General features: G+C 43.1%; 1 protein-coding gene across 2 annotated transcripts in view; it reads right to left on the bottom strand.

The window, feature by feature from the left end:
- The window catches only part of usp6nl (USP6 N-terminal like), a 91,827-nt gene extending 77,645 nt beyond the window's left edge, over window positions 1-14,182 (bottom strand). The window contains exon 1 of one of the 2 annotated variants that reach the window (XM_061714167.1): window positions 14,027-14,182. The gene's annotated coding sequence lies outside the window, so the exon portion shown is untranslated. Of the gene's footprint in view, window positions 1-7,049; window positions 7,258-14,026 lie in introns of those variants that run through there. The other variant, XM_061714166.1, reaches the window with a different exon arrangement.
- Window positions 14,183-14,555: the final 373 nt, after the last annotated feature.

Raw genomic sequence — 14,555 nt, 5'->3', positions numbered from 1 at the left:
TCAATGTTAAGAATTCAGCACTTTTAAGGAAGTTTTTTTTATTTAGACAAAGGAAGACAGCTTTCCAGACTAAAGGCTGAAATATGCTTCTGCGTCACACCAACGCAGAGCACACGCCGCAGCCGTGACGCCGTGCTGAACCCTTCTGACTTCTCCGTCTCTTCATTTGGTCGCGGTGCAGTACCCCCCGCGGCCACTAGTTAGCGATCTTTTTCTGAATGGTTTATCCGACTTTTTCCGGTCACAGTAAATCAAAGAGATAAGGACAACTATTGTGCAAAAAACAAAAACAAAAAAAATCACATATAAACGAAGAAAAGAGCCCTGGAAGTTCACTACTGATTCAAACCGGAAACGCTTCGCTTTCAAACGAACCAATCACAGCCCTCTCGGTCTGCGTGTGGTCTGCGTCTCCTCGACGCATAGTTACAATTTTCAGGAGGTGCACGTCAGTGACGGCGCAGGTGACGGCGTGTCCTCTGCGTCGATCCAAACCACACGCCGTAGGCACGGCGTCATTTTGACGCAGAAGCATAATTCAGCCTTAAGACTCAGAAGATGAATGAAACATCATGGTATGGGTCTGGTCTGTAGAACTGCAATATTGACTTGCATGACATCACCTTAAGCTCAAAGAGGTGTAAAAGAGATGCATTTCTTTACAAAATCAAGAGAGTGTATCCAAGTGTTGCCAACTCTGGTGTGGGAGTTTATTTGAGACTTTAATGAACCATGCTATGATTGCCTTGACTGGTGAGATTGAACCATGGACTAAAGGCAGCTTTCAGACATGGATCTTCATGTCACCTGTCCAGCCAAGGGAAAACCCGAATGTAATTGACATACTGTAAAATTGATCTCATATATGGACTCCGCAATCGAAACACCAAGGAAGGATCTGTCAGCTTCTGTGTTTTGTTTGTTTCCACAATAGCTTGGAAGAAATGTGTATTTGGTAGCAAGGATGCAATGAGCAGTTTCCAGTTACAGGCGTCCAAAAGAGAAATGTCAATGTGCAAACCCTACTGTGCCGTTCCTACAGTTGACGACTTTCATACGCAGGGTGCAAATATCTACTGATGGATTTCCAAACTCTGTCAAAGTTTTGCTTGTTTTAGTTTCATTTGCCCCTTTGAGGTCTTGTCCCATCCTGATGGCAACAGACGTTGCACACCTTGATGAGCCGCCCCCATCCTTCAAGGAAAGCTTATATCAATTTGACCAATCAGAAGACACTTCGGACAGAAACATTTCATTGTTAAGGAAGTTGTGTTGGTCGTGATATTCTTATTCATTGTTCTAAAATAATTACAATTAACTCTTTGGAGGTATGATTGGTGTAAAGCTAATATAGAAACACACTAGATAAGTCATAAAAAGCTTTTACTACAAAGTAATCTACTAGATCCATCCAATTCTGCTTTACTCCATGCATTACAATGTGGATTGGATCACTAACTAGTCAATTCTTGAGTAAAATTGATTAGAAAATGAAAGAAGGAGCCACACTAGAGATTTAAAGTGCAAATCTATTCAAAAATCTGCATTTGTTAAACCACAATGCCCCTTGATAAACAAGAGCTCTTTTGTTGTGTCGAGACTCGGGGAGTCAGCAGCTGCAAGGGACGTCTGATTGCTGCTATGATCTGTTAAAGAGTAACCAATGCAGCTTTGTACTGATTAAACCTATCTGAACCGAATCAACCACCCACCGACATGAACACAGGCCAAATTGACATCTGAGCATCACAACAGAAAACGAGCAGCTGGCTGCCGATTTAGTGCACAATTTTCAGTAACTCTATATTGGCCACACATGGCTACGTTCGTCCGACATCAGGTTGGTTACATTTGATGCAGAGTCAGGAGCCAATGCAGTGGTCTCTCCCTCTCTCTCTCCGACACATGCACCAGCCCCGGCCAGCAGTAGAGTCAGCATCTGGTGGTGTGTTGCTGCTCTGAAGTCGGGTATTAAAAGAGCAGTGGACTGAGCCAATAGAGACCAGTAGCCAACAAAGACGGGCGGCAGCCACAGATCTGTGCCAAGGCCTCGACAGCAGTGACGAAATGCAGAAATCCCATGTGTGTTAACTACATCTGGTATGTGGTGAGCTGCCTACTTCACCGTATCAGCCGGCTTTTGATGAAAAGTGTCTTTAAAGCCATATAAAATTTAATTGCACCAGCTCAGAACTTGCATAAGCCAATAAGTGATAATTCAAAAGGAACAGTTTAAACTTTGTTAACACACTGACTTCCCTGTAATATTTGTTTTGAAGACCTGTGTCGTTTAAACAAGCGAGATGTGGTACAGGTATGTTAATGAATAAACTAAAGATACTCTATTGCAGGTTATATCACCCTGGTGCACAGTCGGATTAACCACCAAGGACAGCAGGTTGAAGTTTACCTTCCTAAACTACCAGGAAGAACATGAATAAATACTGTATGTGACATCACCTGGAAATAAAGTAAAGTCCACCGCAGGACTGTTTTTGGTCATAAAACCTGGGCCCGTTCATGAAATTCAAACCAATATTCTGATTTCTGTCATTTCTTTTAATTTGTTCCAATTGTATTTTGCCGCTTGTGAGATCGAACTTGTATTTACAGTATATCTTGAGATCAAGACCTAATTTGAAAAAGTGTTGTGCACAAACTAAACAAATAAAACCAGATTTTAAAAACACAACAGACATGCAGCTTCAGACATTTACAGTAGTAAAGCAAGTCTCTTTGGATCCTGTTGTCCTGTACTTCTGACCCCTGCATCCTACCTTTGCTTTATCTCCATTTACTGCCTTTCATTTGTAATGCTCTCTTCTTTTTTCCTCTCAATCCTTCTTTTGTTTTCTGCTGATCTGTTTATAACCTATTGACAGGATCTGTTTGTTCAAGGACTGCTGGGATCACTCCCACGCAGAGGATGAACACAGCTAGGACTTCAGCGTGTGGCTGAGAGACAGAAAACGAGTTGAGCTCTGACGCCATGTGAGACACTCAGATAGCCGAAACCTGCTCGAGTTTGAGGAACCAACTGACAATGTAGCTAATAACACGCCAGGATTTTAACAGTAACACACTGACAGAGTAATTAAATAGTTTCTGCTGAGGCTCTGTAAACACTGCAGCACAGAGAGAGAGAGAACAGAAGACTGAGAACAACTTAGTGGAGGTTTTGACCTCACGGGTCCGAGGTTTTTCAATATTTTTCCTGTCACTGATCCAAAACTAGTGTCAAGACATCTTTTAGGATGTTTTTCTTTTTCTTTAAGCAATAGGAAACTAATAGATTAATATCCTTTCAGTATTGGTTAGAAACACTGATAGTTAAAATTTTAATTTATTCAAGGTTAAAAGGGTAATTCAATACTCCTTTTTTTTCTTTTTCCACTTTTGAGCCAGTACGATACCTGATAAGGCAGCTGATTTAATTTTTAAACAGCCACAAGAAGAGCTGCTGGAAAACTAGTTAAATCGCAGGACTCACATTCTGCTTAAGTTGTAACCCTAGCTTATAATCAGATGCAGGAGCTAATATGATGATCATATCACGATTATCAGAAGCTTTGCGAAGTCTACTGTCTAAAAAAAGAAAAAGCACCAACACAGACTTGAAATCAAAGTATCTCTGCGTACTTGAGGTTATTATTTCTCTCATTTCTTGCTTCCACTAGGAGCTTCCGTATCCAGTTGTTGTTTTAGTAACTGGAAAACAAAAATACCCACCCCCCCAAAAAAAAGTCATCATTGTTTCTGTCAGCATGGAAAAAGATATACAAGACTGACGACAACACAGGGGAAATGAGATGCAATCTGTTTAAAAAAAAAGACAAAACAACAACAAAACTGCCTTCCTACTGCAGAGCGCTGGAGCCTTGGTCCTCAATCTTGGATGCACACTTTCCATGGTCACAAAAAGCACTGAATAAAACCAATTCCCAGCTTGAAATGGGTTCATCTATTTTTCTTTTTTGCTCCACATCCATCTGGGGGCTCTGAGAAATGATCTGCACTAGCGGGAGCTTCAAACAGCTGGTGTTTGATCGGGAGTCAACCAAGGGTCCGAAGTGAAACCAACTCTGACTGACACCAGCAGTTTCATTCGGTCATAAACAGATTCTTAAGTACAACAACAAAATAATATAAATACAGTATTTTCTGGACTATAAGCCGCACCTGCATATAAGCCGCATCCGCTCTATTTTTTAAAAAATTAAAAAAAGATATACAAGCCGCATCTGCTCTATTTAAAAAAAAAAAAAAAAGATATGCAAGCCCCAGATATTTATGTTGTTAGATATTTACTACATCTACAGAAGGATTTTGAACTGTAAATGATGTACATGTTTGTACCTAAATAGATCCTTTCCTAACAGTGTCTTTTAACACGGCAGCAACTTTGCTGATTAAAACGGGACAGAACCAAGAGAAAATAACCGGTATTTATTTATTTATCTGTTTGAGCGCCCCGAGCGGTGGAAGACAAGTCCACAGAATTGAAGCTTTGTATAAGCTGCACGGTTGAAAACCTATGAAAAAAGTAGCGGCTTATAGTCCAGAAAATACGGTATTAAAAATGAAACTCTGAGTAGAGCCAAAAGCTGATGCAATTTAACTTGTTAAAAATCACAAAATAGTTCTGCAACAGTTATGAACTAGTTAAACCAACCAAGGTCTTTCCTGGTCCCAGCTTGTCAAACACAAAGATAATTTTATAGCTCATAGTCATCTTTAACACCACTGCCATACTAGAGTATTTGGGGATTTTAATCCACCGATCAAACTAAATATTGTTCCATCCCAAATCATTTAAAACCACAATAGACCTTTAATGTTTCAGCTGTGAGTATCCAAGTGTTACATTGCGAGTTCTGATTATATCAAATAATAGTTGAAAAGACCGTTTATTATTAGTAGAGACCTTCACACTCAATGGGTCTCTAAAATGCCACACGGTATAAAAGTCAGCAGGAGGTTCTGTGTGAAAAGGTCAAGTGTTGATAATGGTGCACTGGAAACAGAGTGGCAATGAGACCAATCAGACCTTTAACCTAAAAAAAGCAGCAACGCTGGACTTTTACAGAGTGTCTGTGATACTCCCCCAGCCGCTCATACTCCTGATCCCCGTGAATTTTTTATGAGTGTCAAGGCATCAGCAGACCAGAAAAACGAGACAGAGTTCAAGGAATAGTGTCCCAGTCTGTGGAATCTCATTCCATAAGTTTAATCGCTATGTTTACGATAAAAGTCACACCACACTAGGGATGGGTGGTATGGACAAAAAAATGTATCACGATAATTTCTGGCATTTATCCCAATAACGATAAAAAAAATACCAATACAAAAAGTGTCATCAACGGGAATCTTTCTTTCTTTCTTTGTTTCTTTCCTTCTTTCTGGCATTTATCCAAATAACGATAGTCGTTTCTTTCTTTCTGGCATTTATCCCAATAACGAAAGAAAGAAAGAAAGAAAGAAAGAAAGAAAGAAAGAAAGAAAGAAAGAAAGAAAGAAAGAAAGAAAGAAAGAAAGAAAGAAACGACTATCGTTATTGGGATAAATGCCAAAAAGAAAGATAGAAGGAAAGAAGGAAAGAAAGAAAAGACTATCGTTATTTGGATAAATGCTTTCTTTCTTTCTTTCTTTCTTTCTTTCTTTCTTTCTTTCTTTCTTTCTTTCTTTCTTTCTTTCTTTCTTTCTTTCTTTCTTTCTTTCTTTCTTTCTTTCTTTCTTTCTTTCTCATTTCCTCAATTTATCGTTTTTACCGTGAGATGGCAAATTCTTACCGTGGGGAATTTTATTGACGGTTTATCGTGAACGGTAAAATATCACCCATCCCTACACCACACACATTTATCCCATTATCTCAAACACTTTTGGTTCAAAATTGCAAAACTGGACACAGTGTATAAACAAATTAAAACAGAAAAATTACACCTTGATGAGCATGATGAAATCTACTTCCTAATTAACTGTAAGTCTTTAAAATGAAGCCGTCTAATTCATTTAGAGGATGTTAATCAAAGAAGAAAAGTAAAAAGTAAAAGTAAAAGTAAAGTAAAACGTTCTGGTCTTCTTGTCTGTTGCAAATTAATCTTTCTCCTGACATTTAAGCTCAGCAGTGTCAGCATTTATTGCTTTTATGTTGTTGTTTACATGGATTAGTTGCAGGACTGACGGTCCTCTAGTAGTAGTAGTAGTAGTAGTAATAGTGTGACTTGCCTTTCACAGGAAGGTTGATCCCACTTTTCTATCTGTATTTTGCATCAGAGTTGGGAAAGGGGTCATCCAAGAAAACAACAGTGGCACAATGACTAAATAAAAGCTGATAAAGCAAATAGTTGGACGCAGACACATCCAGACATGCAGTTCATATCAGCGGAGCCAGACACTATCCACTAAAGGTTATCACTGGGGGGGAAGCACAGCAAAAGATAGATTTAGACTTTCCCTAAAGATTAAAACAATCCAAAGACATGTCCTGGAGAAGAACAGTATTTCTTCATTTGATTTTTGTCTCATTTCTGTTGTTTTTATTTCATACTTGGAGTTAGTCACCCTGTACTTGAATTACCACAGCCATCTAGCAGGGAAGACAGCCTCTAATAACATTTTAGGTCTTAAGGCTATTTTAGTCCCAGCTGAACATATATATGCCTTGTGTTTTCAAACTGTAAAGCTCCTGACTACTTTAAGCCGCATTATCCTGAAGTGGGATAGGAAGGATAGGGTCACACCACGGTCAAGATGACAGCATTGACGCAACACTTTCTCATTACAGCTTTCAAAATAAAATTTGAAGCCTTCTTAACATCTGTGAAGTTGCACAAGCTTTTGAGATTTAACAGTTTATTCCCTCGTTTTCATTTTACAGCAAGCTTAAGATTGTTTCCACAATTTAAACAGTTAATCTTCACCGATACATAATATACAAGGCTAGTACTTTGTCAGACTACAACAGCGTAATTAACAGTTCTGGTGCTTTTATTTTATAAGAAGTTTGCTTTATATCCGGTTTTCATACGACACTTACGAACTTTACGTACCTCTCCGCAAAAGGTAACTCTATCCCTTTCTCCTACGGTAGGAAATATCACTCAGTGTCCAACTTTACAAAACACATCCCCATGAACAAAATTGCATCCAAGCGCACGCCGTTTAGGTCCAAATGGTCTTGTCGTTTTACCGGGTTAACAACTGCGGACCTCGATTCATTTTAACGCTGGTGTAGAAACACAGCAGCAGTTGCGAGCTCATCAAAATGATTGGCAGATCGCTACAGCCAATCAGAAGCCCTGGAGCCCGCTGCCTCAGACAATGGAGGGCTGTGATTGGTCCTTCGCTCGCATCGATTCCGTTGCGGGAGGCAGCCCGGTGGGGTTTCACTCGTGTAAAGCCAACAACCATCAGCCGAACTAAGCCCGGACTGAACCGCTTTCAAAATAAAATTAAAAAAAAGAACTAGATGGGTAAATGAAAAGACCTACTGAAAAAATTAAAAGGAATTCATCCAGAAAACAATTTATGAGGATTAGCTTTTATAACTAGTACCACGACAATTTTGAAGAACTCTTCCATAAATTGTATTTTATATCAAATACACCCTTTTTTGCCCACCATCAATTAGGCTTGAAGTTTGTCAACACCAATGAGGTTGTTGATATATTTCTACCTTCACTACAACCATGAATGAACATAGATAACTATAAACAAAAAAACAGAGCCAAATTATAAACAATGTGTAATCCAGTCAACCGAACATCATCACCTAATTCCTACTGAAAGACAAGTTTGCCTTTTAAAGGGGACCTATTATGAAAAACACGTTTTCTCTTGCTTTAACATATATAAAGTGGTCTCCCCTCAGCCTGCCAACTCAGAGAAGGAGGAAAGCAACCAAATTCTGCAGTGTCTGTTAGGGATGTCCCGATCAGGTTTTTTTGCCCCCGAGTCCGAGTCCGAGTCCTTTGATTTTGAGGACTTGCCGATACCGAGTCCCGATCCGATACTTTTATAAAACAATAAAAAATGAAGAAGAGAAAAAGAAAATTATGCAGGATGACCCTTTTATTATATTTTAACATGTGTACTGTAAACTGAGCGCATAGGAGGTAGGCAGCTTGAACATTCTTACGTCAGTATAAAAAAAAATTCTTTTCTTTTTCTTTTTTTTTTTTTAGCATAGGGCTGCTTCAGCTTCAAAACAAACAGGCGTGCTCTGCGCGCATGCGGTGTATGGCTGCCGCTCCGAGCCCACTACTCCACGTTGATTTATGGTCCCGCGTCACCGCGACGCGGAACCATAATGTCGGCGCCGCAGCTCCGCTTCAGTCCTAGGCTCATCTATAAAGCTTGCTTGCGCAGAAAAAGCGCCTGAAGGTTGCGGAAGCCACCATCTACGCAAAGCCTCGGATCTAAAAAGAAAAAACTAACCAATGGCTGCCGCTGTAGGCTCTGCGTCGGTGCGACGCGGAACCATAAATCAACGCACACGTGGATGTCGGCGCCAGTAAGTATTTTCACCGGACATTTTGACCGGAGAGATTATAAAATACCAGACTTCGGCATATTTTACCGGACAAAGTCCGGCAATTACCGGACAACGGAAACCCTGATATATATATATCCGATTCCTGATCGGCTCATAACGTCCGAGTCCGGATCGAGTCTGCAATCACGTGATCGGCCCCGATTTCCGATCACGTGATCGGATCGGGACAACTCTAGTGTCTGTACAGCCGCCCGGATAAGCCATCCAGTTTCATGTGACTTCTACGAGCCGTTCAGATTCGGCGCATTTTCGTTACGTAACCAAAATGCAAACAACGCCCACAACTATAAAACCGTGTAACTGCATGCGAGCGTCCGACTATCGCATCGCACTGCGTGACATCGGACGCTTTCTGTCCATCTCCTTCCAGCCAGCTGCCACTTTATTGAGGTTTTTGTAGTGAAATGAGGAGGTATCATAGAGATAACTTCTCATTTCAACTAACTGGATCAGCTGTTCCCCATCTGTGACCTTTTCCTACAGAGCTTTCAACCGACTTTCAACGCGAGCGACAGGAAGAAAATAGAAGCAGGGCGTCCGACAAATGTTCAGCTCAAAACGGCACGCCACATCGCGCTGCGTCGCTGCGGCCAGTTAGGACAGTCCAATAGAAAATAAAGCAATGGAATTGACGCTTGCATCGCATAAAGCCTGAATTATGGTTCCGTGTTAAATTGACGCAGAGCCTACGCCGTAGGCTACGGGGCGCGTCGCTGCGTACCCTACGCCGTAGGCTCTGCGTTGATGTAACGCGGAACCATAAATCAGCCTTAACTCCGCCGGCAGGAGCGTCCACCATTTTTTCATAGCGGTGTATCGCGTCATTCGCGTCATCGTGTCAGGCAGCCAATCAGCACAGAGCCTCATTATCATAGCCTTCCCGCCCACTCAGAATCCCTCATAGAGAAGGAGGTTAGAAGCGGTAAAAATAAAGACATGGCCCAGACGCTGAATTTCTAATTTATGTAGAAAAAACAATCAAAAGCCTATTTTTAAGACATTCAAGGCCTTTTTAAAATATACAATAAATGCCATAATAGGTCACTAAAATTGAGACGTATGCACAATGACAAATCATTCAAAGTAACCAAGTAATACTTTACTTGGACTTCTTCAGTTAAATTGTATAATTGTCCACAGCATGGCACCGAGTATGTCCATACACACAATACAAACTCACACCAGTCACTTTATTACATGGGTACTATACTATATACTGTACACACACACACACACACACACACACACACACACACACACACACACACACACACACACACACACACACACACACACACACACACACACACACACACACACACACACACACACACACACACACACACACACTTCCCCATTTATATATATACATATACACACACAACCACACACACCTTCTCATTCAAACAAATGGGGAAATGTGTCTAAACTTTTGCTCTGTACTATGTGTGTGTGTGTGTGTGTATATGTAATATATATATATATATATATATATATATATATATATATATATATATATACACACACACACACACACACACACACACACACACAGTCCAGACCAAAAGTTTGGACACACTTCCCCATTTGTTTGAATGAGAAGGTGTGTCCATATATATACAGGACACTCATGCATGACTATTTACATGCCACGCCCACTCCCCCGTGCCACCAGTGCCTTCTTCTTCTCCCCCCTCCCTCGGTGAATCACTCCCCCTACAGGCCCCTGCTGTCACTACATCCATTGCCATCTCTGAATCGCTCCTCCTACAGGCCCCTGCTGTCACTACATCCATTGCCATCTGTGAATCGCTCCTCCTACAGGCCCCTGCTGTTATTACACCCCCTGCTGTCGGTCGCCCAATCGATACCATTATAACTGTCAGACCCCTCCGTTTCCATGTGACCTTCAAGGAGCCACGCCCCCCTCCCCGCACAGACCGCCATATCAATCCTGTCAATCACAGTGTACTCTCTCCCCTGCCCAAAGCAGCTGCATATATACCACTCACCTGTCTCAAACTCTGTCTTCTTAATATCAGATCACTAACCAATAAGGCCCTTCTCATCTCTGATCTCATCACCGACAAAACTCTGGACATTTTCTGCCTCACAGAGACGTGGCAACAGCCGAATGATTTCACTCAGTTAAATGCAACCACCCCACCTGGCTTTTCCTTTTTTAGTAAACCCCGCGCCACTGGAAGGGGGGGGGGGCTGGCTCTCATCTACCGTAAAAACATAAAAGTCACTGCTCTCACTGTCCCCCAACACTCCTCCTTTGAATGCCTAGCTGTAAAACTCTCTGGACCCAAACCCATCATCATCATTACCATCTACAGACCACCAAAACCCTCCGCTGTTTTCCTTACTGAATTCTCGTCACTGTTAACATCTGTATGCACAATGTCCCCTACTGTTATCCTCCATGGCGATTTCAACATTCATATTGACGACCCATCCTGCACCCTAGCAAACGACTTCACATCACTTCTAAACTGCCTTGGTATCACACAACACGTCAACCTCGCAACACATAGCAAAGGTCACATTCTCGATTTAATCTGCTGCACAGACATAACTCTCGCCAACCTCACTATCATGGACTTCCCCATCTCGGACCACAAAGCCATTCTTTATGACATCCACACCCATTTGCACAAAGTCAAAGAACAACGGATCATCTCCTTCAGAAACATCAAACACATCAACCCCACAGATCTCTCTACCCTTATCAGCTCCTTCCCCAATCCCCCCTCATCCTCCTCCCCTGCCGATCTGGTACAACACTACAATAACTGTCTCTCCTCCTCTCTCACTGCCCTGGCTCCACTTAAAACCCGCTCAGTTTCATTTACCCACTCTGCCCCCTGGTTCACCCCTGACCTCCACCAGCTCAAATCCACAGGCCGTCAACTGGAGCGACTCTGCAAAAGGACCGGACTCACTGTGCACATCCAAATGTACTCCGATCACCTTCAGCTCTACAAAAATGCACTTAATACCGCCAAATCATCATATTACTCCAACCTCATTAATTCTGTCACAGGAAACAATAGAGTCCTTTTTTCAACCGTCAACCGCTTACTTCAGCCTCCAAAAACCCTCCCTCCAGACATCTCCACTGACCAGTGCACCGCCTTCCTGGACTTCTTCAGCTCCAAAATCAACATAATTCACCATCAACTGGCCTCAACACGCTCTTCCACAAATGACCCACCATGGATAACCACCACCAACCAACCCCTCTCCAGTCCTCTCACCAATTTCACTCCGGTATCAGAACACACCATCTCAGAACTAATTCGTAAAGCCAAAACCACCACCTGTCAGCTCGATCCCCTCCCCACCCTGCTTGTCAAAGTATGTCTGCCATCCATTTCCCCCATGATTACCAAAATAATTAATTCTTCCCTCACCACTGGAACCGTTCCCCCAATCCTCAAACTAGCTGCCATCACACCCACCCTAAAAAAACCAGGTGCAGACCCATCTGACCTCAATCACTACAGGCCCATCTCCAACCTTCCCTTCATCTCCAAAACTCTGGAAAAGGTGGTAGCAGCACAATTACAGTCCCACCTAAATTCAAATAAACTCCACGAACCCTTCCAATCCGGTTTCCGCCCCAATCATAGCACTGAAACAGCCCTGGTTAAAATCACTAACGACCTCCTCCGTGCAGCTGACTCCGGCCTACTCACCATCCTCATCCTCCTGGACCTCAGCGCAGCCTTCGACACCATTTCTCACCCAATACTCCTGGACCGCCTGGCTGGCATTGGGATCACTGGTGTTGCACTCTCCTGGCTTTCATCTTACCTCACTGACCGTCAACAGTTTGTCCAACTACAGAACCATAAATCCGGATGCACGGGTGTCACAATGGGTGTCCCCCAGGGGTCAGTACTGGGTCCACTTCTCTTCACCATCTACCTCCTACCCCTAGGTTCAATTCTCCGTCACCATGGGGTCCATTTTCACACTTACGCCGATGACACTCAGATATATATCTCCTCCAACCCCACCGCTGCCATTCCTCCCGCTTCCCTCACCACCTGCCTACACGACATTAATACCTGGATGAGCAATAACTTCCTAAAACTCAACGGCAATAAAACTGAGGCTCTTCTCATCGGCTCCAAATCCACCCTCACCAAGTCACAACCCTCTCCCGCCCCTCCCATCATCATCGACGGCTTCCCGGTACCCTTTTCCCCCCACGTCAAGAGCCTCGGCGTCATTCTGGACAATACACTCTCATTTGCACCTCACATCCACAACATCACCCGGACTGCATTCTTCCACCTCCGCAACATCTCCAGACTTCGTCCAGCACTGTCCCAATCCAGCACCGAAATTCTGGTCCACTCATTCGTCACATCCCGTATCGATTACTGTAATGCTCTCCTCACTGGCCTCCCAACCAAACTCACCAACAAACTACAACTCATTCAGAACTCGGCCGCCCGGATCATCACCCGCATCAAGTCATCTGACCACATCACCCCCGTTCTTATCCAACTCCACTGGCTCCCAGTCCAATACCGTATCATTTATAAAAACCTCCTCCTCACCCACAAAGCCCTTCATAACCTAGCCCCCACCTACCTCTGTGACCTACTGAAAGAATACACCCCCTCCCGTACCCTCCGCTCAACCTCTGCTGGACTTCTTTTCACTCCCACCTCACACCTTAGCAGCATGGGTGCCCGAGCTTTCAGTTGTACGGCACCCAGACTCTGGAACTCCCTCCCCCCATACATAAGACAAATAGACTCCATCACCACATTCAAAACACAACTCAAGACTCACCTGTTTAAACTTGCCCATTCACTTTGACCGGTCACCACACACTACCTCCCACCATACTGTTCTGGTATCTGTACTGTTGCTCCTTGATTGTATGTATTGTGTATGTGTGTATGTATTATAATTTCTACTTTATTATTATTGTATTTCCATTATTGTATTGTTTTGTTTTTATTCTGTAAGGTGACCTTGGGTGACATGAAAGGCGCCGTTAAATAAAATGAATTATTATTATTATTATTATTATTATATACACATATACATATACATACATTCATACATGCAGATATGACAAATGATGAAGTTTTATTTTGTAATGTGAAACCGGAAGCGCCTATCCACACCTCTGCCCGCTCTACAGCGGGGGTTTTGCTAGGTAGGCCTCGATGAATACAAATAAGCACAAAGTTTCGATATTTAAACCCCTTGTCTTGTTTTTCTGTAAACACAAAACACCCTAAACAACTTCAAACAGAGGCTCGACAAAGTCCCCCGTTTCCGCTCCACTTTGACGGTCACCGGTCCGCCGTCACCAGCCCGCAGCGGCGCCGCCTCCTCCCCGCTCGGAGACGCGGTCCGGCCGGCTGTCAAGTTCCCTCCGCCCCGGTGGAGCTCCGGTTCCCCGGTGCTCCGTACCAGCCAACAACTCCCCAAACTCACCTTTTATCCCGAGGTGGCGGGTCCCCCTGCTTCACACCGCGGCAGGTAGAGCCGCGGTCACACCGGAGGGGCAGGTCCTGGTCCCGGAGCAGGAAGTCCGGAGCTGGTAGAGTGCGGGCAGGTACAGTATCTGCTGCCCCGCAGCGCTGCTGACCTGCCCGGTCCCTGCACAGCTCCTTCCGCTCCACCTGCGCTCCGGGGCTCATTAAACAGTGCTCATTAAACTATTGAGGCACGGCAAGTTTATTTGTATAGCACAATTCAACACAAGGTGATTCAAAGTGCTTTACATCGGCATTAAAAGAGGCAAGACACAATTAAACAGTCAATAACAAATACAATGAGATAAAATGATGAGAAAAGAAGATAAAATAATACAAATCACAACTTGCTGAAAACTAAGGGCAGTAGAGCAGTGGTCCTCAACCTTTTTTCAGTGATGTACCCCCTGTGAAATATTCCAAATATAAATAAAAAAATAATATTCCAACCCCGTAACATTTGTACAGACTCACATCCGACACTTTAA

Source organism: Cololabis saira, chromosome 23 (assembly GCF_033807715.1).
Source record: "Cololabis saira isolate AMF1-May2022 chromosome 23, fColSai1.1, whole genome shotgun sequence".
NCBI classification, from domain to species: domain Eukaryota; kingdom Metazoa; phylum Chordata; class Actinopteri; order Beloniformes; family Belonidae; genus Cololabis; species Cololabis saira.
The sequence above is the reverse complement of the archived record's forward strand: the minus strand, read 5'-3'. Positions and strand labels throughout refer to the sequence as shown.